At 38.7% G+C, this 10100-nt stretch overlaps 1 pseudogene; it reads right to left on the bottom strand.

Moving 5' to 3' along the window:
* Window positions 1–9073: 9073 nt before the first annotated feature.
* On the bottom strand, window positions 9074–9865 carry LOC121398376 (annotated as a pseudogene).
* Between the last annotated feature and the right edge of the window lie 235 nt (window positions 9866–10100).

Here is a 10100-nt window from a genome sequence, read left to right as displayed (position 1 = left end):
CCAGCTGCTCCTGTAGTACCCTGGTTCTTACTGGGGCTTCATCTGGGGGATGTTCCTGGGTTGCTGCTCGGGTATTAAACTGACCTGGGGAGACTCTGGCCTCCGGTGTTATTTGGCTTGATCTGGATGAAGGCGTAACAGATCTGTATGGCGGAGATATGGATGGAGTGTGTTGGCTGCCACCATCCTGGCTATCGTCGCAGCTCTTCGCGCCCGCTGTTTTTATATGGAGAAAGTGTTGTTTTCTGGTCCCACTGCCTTTTCTATTCCATTGCGAATGAGCCACCGGAGTCCTCTTGTGAATGCAAAATTGTAGGCTTATGGAAGCTTAATATTGGGCTATTTTACAGCCGTTACCACAGAGTCTCTAGAAGTTGCATATGCTGGTTTCATGCCAAGCCATGCCCCCATTTAGGATGTTTTATGCTGATACATTACAAAATGTGGGGCATATGGGGTAAAATGTAAGCTTTGTGACGATTTTGATAAAAACCGTTACGTTCTGCATAGTTTTACGGTTTGGTAGTTTGCAGTAGAAAGATGTATTTACTCATTTTGCATTCACCAGAATGTGTACTTTCTGAAAATATATGGTTTTTATACAGTAAGGGGGTCTTATGGCACATAATACACAGCGGGTGCTTGTATTGCTGCAGCCAGAGTGACACTACTGTCATTTGGGTGCCTCTGTATGCCGCATAGAATGGTACATCTATGCATATTGGTTATAAAACTGTTCATTGGACCACTGGCATTCATATTTAGGATGTTCTCTCTTGGTACCTAATGCTATGTGAGAGAGAAGATACTAGAAATTGGAAGATTTGAGGGGATTTTCAGCCATTTCATCAAAACTGACCGTTTTCGGAAAACTTTCAACTCAGTAATTTAAAGTAGAAAGACATGTTACCCATTTTTGAATGTGTACTTTCCAAAAATATATGGTTTTTGGGGGTCAATATACCATTTTGTGTTTTTACCCTGCAAAAAATGTAAATGTGTTGCTTTTTTTTCAACTGACCTCCAGGACAATTTGCATGCGCTAACTTCATTTTCGGGGTCTCTAAACACCAGATACTTTGGTAATCCTATGCACAATGGGCATCAAACTGTTCAGTGGACCCTTGGTATTCATATTTAGGATGTTTTTTCTTGGTACCTTATGAGGGAGATAAGATGGTAGAACGTGAAAGCTTTGAGGTGATTTTCAGCTATTTCATCAAAACCAACAATTTTTGGAAAGCATTGCGACTCAGTAGTTTGAAATAGAAAGACGTGGTTAACCATTTTAGATTTTTCTGAATGTGTACTTTCCAAAAATTGTTGGTTTTGGGGGGTCAACAAATTTTTTGTGTTTTTACCCGGCAAAAAATGCAGTAAATGTGATGATTATTCCGAAGCTGAAGTCAATTCTGGGGCAAGTTGTATGCCTCGTGAGCCAAATGTGGGCGACTTCGGAAAACAAAGCACTCTGAGTGCAATCCCGCCGGCGATTCTCATTCTAACCGGTGGGAAGGAAGTTCGGGGAGATTAGTTGCCCCGAAGAAGAGGAGATTTGTCGCTGGGCGTCTAATCAACCCGAATCTGCCTGTGTGTCTAAAAATTGATCTGTTAACGGTCTAGTACCGGCTCATTATCTTACCATTACTTATTTCCATTGACACTAAAGCACTGACTGTTTGGAAAGCTGGTTGGCTTAAATAACTGCATTTATTACTTAATTCAGATGTGTCTGTGGCAGATATAAAACAAGCAAGTAATGACAGAGAAAACCAATGAGCATTTTAGGCCCACAACAGAGGTTTCAGGGAGTATATGAAAGAGACTTTAGGGAAAGTTTGTAATAACATTCGGTTATGAGTGTTGAGCACTGGATGACTGGTACATTTAGGGGACTATTTATTAAACCTCGTTTTTTTTCTGGTCAATTTTTTTTTTTTTTTTAATATTCTTTATTTTTTCCGTTTCTCATATTAAAAATATACAACAAATAGGGGGGAAAACTCAGTTTTCATTACACACATATTTTCAATATCCTTTACCCATTAACCTCTTATTGGTGTATAGAGAAGAAAAAAGGAAAGAAAAGAAAAAAACAAGAGAGAGAAAGGGAGAAAGAAAAAAGGTAAAGAATGTAGAGATGTAGCCATCCCATCTTGTGCAGCATGTTTCTGGCAGTATAGCATTTTTATATTCTGTTGTTTCTTTGTACATTATCCATGTTGTCCATATATCTGTATGTTTCTCTTTTGTTCCATTTGTTATTGAGACTTGTTCCTCCATTTTTCTCGTTACTTCTTTTTCCTTAATTCAGTCTGGAAGGTGGTTGTCTCAGTTTCCAGCACCTGGGTATTACAGCTCTTGCTGCTTGTAGTGCAAATCTTATAAAGCCTTTTTTGGCATTCTTCATGGATCCTGTACCATGGATAGTATCATTATTTCTGGTGTTGCGGGTAGATCTACCCCTGCAGCTTGTTTCAGATGTTTGATGATTTGTTCCCAAAATGATTTAATACATGGGCATGACCACCAGATGTGAAGTATAGTGCCTACTTCCCTTTTACATCTCCAGCATTGATCTGTGGGCTTTGTTGCTATACTCATCTTATGTGTAAGGGTATAGGCCTTTTGCCAGTCATTATCTGTAAAGGAGCGTCCGATTCTTTTCTCCCATGTTATGGTATATGCTGGTCGTGTTCTGAATTTTATTTCATTTATGATTTTGACCCCTAGTGCTACTGTATGTATTGGCGGAGTAGTAGCCTGAACCAACTTCTCAAAAGGCGTCACATTTAAATTTCAACCTTTCCTTTTAAAGCTCCATCATACCAATATATGAATTGGGCATATTGAAAGCTATGCATTGGCTTCAAATCTGGTAATAATATTATTTCATTTAGGGGTATCAGTCCATTCTCATTTAACACCTCATATGCTCTAATACATTTATTTTCTGTCCCATTTAGGAAATCTCTGGTTGTCATGCCCGGTAAGAACTGGGGATTTGCAGTTATTGGCATAAGTGGGCCATCTAGATTTATGATTTTCTTATGCTGTCTTCTTATTTGGTCCCAGTGCTTTAATATGCTCTGTGTTATCAGTGGATATTTGTCATGGGCCATACGGCTTGGCTTGGGTATCCATGGGAGCGCTGCCAACATTGTTTTAACCTTAGTTTGTTCAATCTGTACCCAGTCCTTGTTGTGTTGATGGTGTTGCCAGTCCACTATCCTGGCCATTGTTATGGCTTGAGCGTATGTTCTAATATCTGGGAGTCCTATTCCACATTTTGCTTGTGGTCTCACCAAGATTGTTCTCAAGACTCTGCTAGATCTGCTTCTTCCCAGAAATTTCGTAATCAATTTCTGCATTTCCACATAGAATACGTTTGGGATCTGGCATGGAAAACCTTGCATTATATATAGAAGCCTGGGAAGTATATTCATTTTAATTACACTTGCTTTTCCGAACCAGGAAAGCTGCAATTTTCCCCAGTCTTTGAAGTCTTTCTTTATTTGTTGCAACAACCTATTGTGGTTCAAAGCATACATGTCCGCTGCCTTCTTAGGGACCATGACTCCCAGATACTTCATGTATGTCTGTGACCATATAAAGAGGAAGTTCGTTTTTAGATCTGCCAGTGTTTTAGGTTGTAAGGTTATGGCCATTGCTTTTGATTTGGTGATGTTAACCTTAAAGTTGCTGTACGCCCCAAATCTTTCCAATTCTGTCATTATTTCTGGTAGTGAAGTTAGTGGTTTAGTTATTTATAATAACAAGTCATCTGCATAGCTTGCTGTCTTGTATTCTGCTCCTGTTTGAGGTATTACTCTGATGTTACGATTTCCTCTTATTGCATTGGATAGATGTTCCATTGTCATCACATATAGTAACGGCGAGAGAGGGCACCCCTGTCTAGTCCCATTTCTAATTTGGAGTCGTTCTGATAGGGTCCCATTAATTTTAAGCCTAGCTGATGGATTTTTATACAAAACAATAACTTTGCTAGTGCTATATTCCCCATGCCTATCATGTTTCAGTGTTGCTTCTAGAAAGGGCCACGATACCCTATCAAATCCCTTTTCGGCTTTCATGGACAGGATCATTGCTTCCTCTGTTCTTGAAGTCATCTGTTCTATCAATGTAAAGTTCTTTAGTATGTTGTCTCTCCCCTCTCTTGTGTGGACAAATCCAACTCGGTCCTTATGTATAATTCTTGGAAGTATTTCTTGGAGTCTGAGTGCTAAGATTTTTGCATACATTTTTAGATCCACATTTAATAGAGATATTGGCCGGTAGCTTGTTCATGTCTTTACCAGGCTTTGGTAGCACTGTAATATGAGCTTCTAGGAATGCATTTGTGGGGTTTGAGTTTGAACCAATCTCATTAAAAGCCTGCTGCATAAATAGTCTCAGATCTGTTATGTTTTTGTAGAATAGGGCTGTGTAACCATCCGGCCCTGGACTTTTAGCTAGAGGTGTTGTTTTGATTGCTTGATTAGCTCTTCGGCCGTAATTGGTGTTACTAGGTAATTAATTTCCTCTTGAGTTACTTGTGGGAGGCCTGTTTTTCTTATGTACTTATCTGTTTGTTCCGTTGAATTCTTTAAATTATATAAAGATGTGTAATATTTATGAAGAATTTGAGCGATTTCCATTGTAGTATGGCATAGTTGCCTGATGAATTCTTCATCATGGGTATATGTGTTAGAGCTTGTTTTGTTTTTAATGCCCTTGCTAACAATTTTCCACTCTTATTCCCATATTAGTAAAATTGTTTTCTGCACGTGCTATATAGTATTTGTTTTTTATCGAGTTACGTTTGGAGCTGTTGTCTCAAGTATGTGAGTTTCCCTAAAGTTGCTCTATCCCTCGTTGTCTTGTGTAATTGTTCCGCATCCTGTATTTTTTGAAGGAGGTTTGCTACTCTGTTGGCTCTTTCCTTCTTAAAGGGGACCCGTCACCCAAAGAAATGATTTAAAATTCTATTTTATCACATTAGTCAAGCCAAATGAACTTTAATTACACTATATAAACTATTTGAATCTTTTTTTCCTTCAGTTTGGGAATTCATAATTATAGCAAGCCGGCAGGAGCCATTTTGTGGACACTGTTAAAACAAGTCTTGCATCAGCTCAGAATGGTGGACCTGATGTCCATCCCCATGTCCTGGCTACACAATTAAACAGTGAAGAGAACAGGGGGAATCTCGGGAGAACAGTGACATCTAGGAATTGCTGAATGGAAAGTGAAAGTAATTGTCTGCCCCGCCTCTATGCCTAGGCATAGAGGAGGGGCAGACCATAATTGATTGACAGCTGAGATTTTTAAATGAGTTTACAACAGCTATGAATGCTTTAATAAAAAATAAAACATGGATTCCATGTTTAATTTGAAAAGGACTTTTATTATACAGCTTTTTGTGTCTGGGTGACAGTTCCACTTTAAGTCTTGCACCATGTTTGATTAGAGTCCCCCTCAACACACACTTTAGTGCCTCCCATTTGATAAACGTTGATGTAGTATCAGCCCCATGTGTAATTTTTTATTCCTTTATATCCTCTATTAGTTCTTTAGAGCAAAGTGGATCTGCTAGTAGGGAATCATTCAGTTTCCACTCCCATTGTTGTTTTTTTGCTTTGTTCATTTCTAAAGTAATATAAGTTGGTGCATGATCTGAGGTGGTTATGGTCCCAATCTCTGCTTGTGTTAACTTGTTCTAATGAGTAGTGTGAGACCAATAGATAGTCTATCCTACTATACGAATTATGGACTTGTGAGTAAAACATGTAATCCTTGACCAGGGAATGCTGTACTCTCCATACATCTATTAACTGTTCCTGATGTCGTCGCTTTTTCAGAGCCTTATGCAATCGATACGAAGTTGCTGATTTGCCTGTTGTTGTGTCCAGCAGGGGATCTAGGGCTATATTAAAGTCTCCTCCAAATATTATTAAAGGGATCCTGTCATCAGAAAACATGTTTTTTTTCAAAACGCATCAGTTAATAGTGCTACTCCAGCAGAATTCTGCACTGAAATCCATTTCTCAAAAGAACAAACAGATTTTTTTTATATTCAATTTTGAAATCTGAAATGGAGCTAGACATTTTGTCAATTTCCCAGCTGCCCCAGGTCATGTGACTTGTGCCTGCACTTTAGGAGAGAAATGCTTTCTGGCAGGCTGCTGTTTTTCCTTCTCAATGTAACTGAATATGTCTCAGAGAGACATGGGTTTTTACTATTAAGTGTTGTTCTTGGATCTACCAGGCAGCTGTTATCTTGTGTTAGGGAGCTGTTATCTGGTTACCTTCCCATTGTTCTTTTGTTTGGCTGCTGGGGGGGGGGGAAGGGAGGGGGTGATATCACTCCAACTTGCAGTACAGCAGTAAAGAGTGATTGAAGTTTATCAGAGCACAAGTTGTTCATTTGTTTAGTCTCTGTTTCTCTGCTTGGATGGGAAACTGTGTTCAAGATAAATGCACTTACTACAGTACTGTATGTTGAATAATATAGTAATATTTTATGCATGTAATGTATTGAGAATTTAGTACCACATATAACTTATCCAATTAGCTCCTCATGGGAGGTGTAAGCTCAGGCACTGCACTGGCCATGAGGAACATGTCTATTGCAGTGGGTACATTTTGTTTTTCATTTATCTTTCCACCACTGCTTTATCTGGTCTTTTCATGGTTGCTTCTTCAAATGCCATTTTCTTTGGTTTTTTCCCCTTGAATAACTCTTCCTATGTGCCCCTTCCATATCTCTTCCCTGCGGGTTTTCTTTTTAATGTTCCATTTTATGTGGCAATCTTTCTTTCTTTTACCAAATTGCCATTCTCTGTTACTTTTCCTCCTCTATCCATCATTCTATCCTCTTTTTTATATGTACCATTCTTTACACCTTTTCCATGTCTCCTTCTTCTCCCCTCTGTCCCCTCTCCTTATGTGCAAATCACTATGTCTGTATGCCCCGGTATCTCCTATGACCACTTCTCCATTTGCCAGTCTCTGCTTTCCGATCTTGAGTTCCAGTGAATCAGTCTAGCCATGTGCCAATCTCTCCCCTGTCTGATTCTCTCAACATTTAAAGGGCTGGTTAGCTTTGTGTTTTACAGTGGCTAATTCTAAATAACATTTAAATTGGTCTTCATTATTTATTTGTATATATATATTATTATTATTCATTCATTATTATTTCATTTGGCTCTTTCCAGCTTTCATATGGGGTCACTGATCTCATCTAAAAACAAATGCTCTGTAAGGCTACACATGTATTACTTTTAATTACTCATTGTTCTATGCAGGCCTCTTCTATTCATATTCCAGTCTTATTCAAATCAATGCATGGTTTCTAGGGTAATTAGAACCCTAGCAACCAGATTGGTAATTATCTGTGTTGACGATGAAGTTTGCAGTCCGATTTTTGTTTGAATCTGTGGAAAAGAATCAAGTCTGTGATCGCCATAGAGTGATGCAATCTCAAGTTTTTCCCGGGAAGATCAACTCTAGTTGGATTATCTGAGGAAGTAGTGAGACGCTACCGATTAAGTAGGGCAGCAATTTATGGCCTTTATGAGGAGTTGGAGCCTTGCCTACAGCCACTAACACACAGAAGTCATACTGTCCCTGGCATGGTGAAACTTCTATGCTCCCTTCATTTTTTCTCAAACAAACAAAAAACAAAAAGTTGGAGGAATATATGGTGGAGTGTCGCAGCCCACATTTTCACTGTGCCTTGGGCAGGTCCTGAATGCACTACATGCTGTGTTGGGAATTTTATCAAGATTCCCGGGAATAGGAGGCTAGAATACTGTAAAAAAGACTACTCTGTCAGTGGCATCCCAAATGTCTTAGGTGCTATAGATTGCACAAATAATACGTGACAATATTGCATGGTTTAAAAAAATGCACAAAATATTGGCATGCTATAAAACAATGCACACAGCTCATCCAAAATTAACAAAGAAATTGCTTCTTAAGTCAGACAAGTGAACTTCTACTGAATTGATTGTTAATTCTAAAAATATAAGAAGTGATAATTAACACCTTTTGTGAATCAGAGGAGGACATAACAATAGATATTAATTTTAAGAGAATAATATATGTCTGCCGAAAAAAAGCTGATCAATAGAAACAAAGGCAACGTATCAACCAAAGCTTTCAGTGTCAGACTTGTGCTCATAAAATCAGAATGAGCCTTCCTAGCCTGTGTGCCAACCAATACATATATGATAGGGTTTATGCAAATGTTGCTAAAGGCTATGCTGGACACAAGTGGCATCGCCCAGAACATTTTATACATCAGTATGACCTGCTCACTATAAAGAGTGGCCAGCAAAATAATCTGCGCTGTGATCAATGGGGTCCATGTTAAGAAAAAGAACAGGACTACCATAATTCTAATTCTATATAGTCTGAACTTTTCACAGATTGAGATTTCCCCTCTTGCTGAGCAATGATTAGTTTAGAAATTAGAATGATGGGCAATGGGATAAAGTAACCAAGATCTATTCACCGAATAACAATGCAGCTTGTTGAAAATGCCTGATCTCCCTGAGGTTAACAGTACAATATATCATTGTTGTACCATTCTGAATGATCGAAAAATATATCTACCATTAGAATTATATTTAGATTTTACAAAAGGTATATGCTTTCTGGAATTCACCTTTTGTTTCCGTGGCAATTTATATTATTTTCTGCACTTTAAGCGGCAGATTTATTAAGGGTCGAAGTGAAAATGTGATTTTGAATTAAAAAAATTTTGGTCAAAACTCCTAAATACGAATTGTGAATTATCCAAACTTGATTTGAGTTTTAATTAGAATTTCGAGATGTATCATACTCTGGCCCTTTAAGAACTCAAATTTGACTATTCGCCACCTTAAACCTGCCGAATTGCTGTATAAGTCAACGGGAGAGGTCCACGGATCAATTTGGTGATGTTTGCAGCCTTCTTGACACGCGTCCTTTTTGGAGAATAAAAAACTCAAATCAAGTTTTTTTTAAATTCGATTTGTGTTTTTCTAATTCGAATTGAATTTGATTCGAGTTTTCGGGTTGTTTCAATTTGTCCGAGCTGGGAAATTCGGTTTTATTAATACATTTCGATTGGTTTCGATACGGGCATTTTTAGTAGTTTTGGAAAACTCACATGAATTCGACCCTTGATAAATGTTCCTCAAAGAGTAGAGTCGGTTTCATTACCATTTACCACTCCATTGAAATTGGCTTTATTTAAAGCTACTGAGCCAGAGCCTTCTGTGTATCCCAGGCTGTTGTTCATTTCTCTTTTACTAATATTATGGGTAGCATAGGAAAGTTTAGCAATGACTTCTGCAATGCATTTTGTCACCGTACTGAATTTCATCACTTAATAGTAACACTGGAAGGCTGACCAGAGCTGTTAGTATCCAAATAGCCGCACAGGTCCAACAACAAACCCTTACAGAGAAATACTTATGGTGCTATATTGTTTTGGCCACTGATAAGACACAGTCAACAGTCAGAGCCGTGATGCTGAAAACACTTACATACATATTACACGTTGAAGCATAATTAGAGATTTTACATAAATACGATCCGAATTGCCAGTTTTCTCTAAAAATATGAGCATACAGCCCAAGAAGGAGGGAAAATGGAAAATCAGCTGCAGCCAAGTTCAGAAACCAGATTTTACTATTTTTCTTCATCTGATGACCGTAGCATTGCCCACTACTCCTAGGACACAGGAGAGCGTAATAAACATGAATGACGTGTAGCAAGTTGCTTCTAAGACTCCAGGTGAGTAAGGCCTGCAATTGCAAAGCTCTTCTGGGACTTCCATCACTTCCATTGGATCCAATACTTCCATAGTCTCTATTTATTCCATCACCTCCATTATCCGAACTCAAGCCCGGACTGGCAATCTGTGGGTTCTGGCAAATGCCAGAGGGGCTGCTATAAGGTGCCATAGAAAGTCAGTATTTAGTGGGCTGGTGGGGGCTGTTTGGGCCTCTGTGTACCTGAAATGCCAGGGCCTATTTTAATTCTCAGTCCGGACCTGTCCGAACTTGTATGAGATCAGAAATGAGTGGTGTGTGTGAGACCCAGTAACC

The sequence above is a fragment of the Xenopus laevis genome, chromosome 9_10L (genome assembly GCF_017654675.1).
Source record: "Xenopus laevis strain J_2021 chromosome 9_10L, Xenopus_laevis_v10.1, whole genome shotgun sequence".
NCBI classification, from domain to species: Eukaryota; Metazoa; Chordata; class Amphibia; order Anura; family Pipidae; genus Xenopus; species Xenopus laevis.
This window is presented reverse-complemented; position numbering and strand designations above follow the sequence as displayed.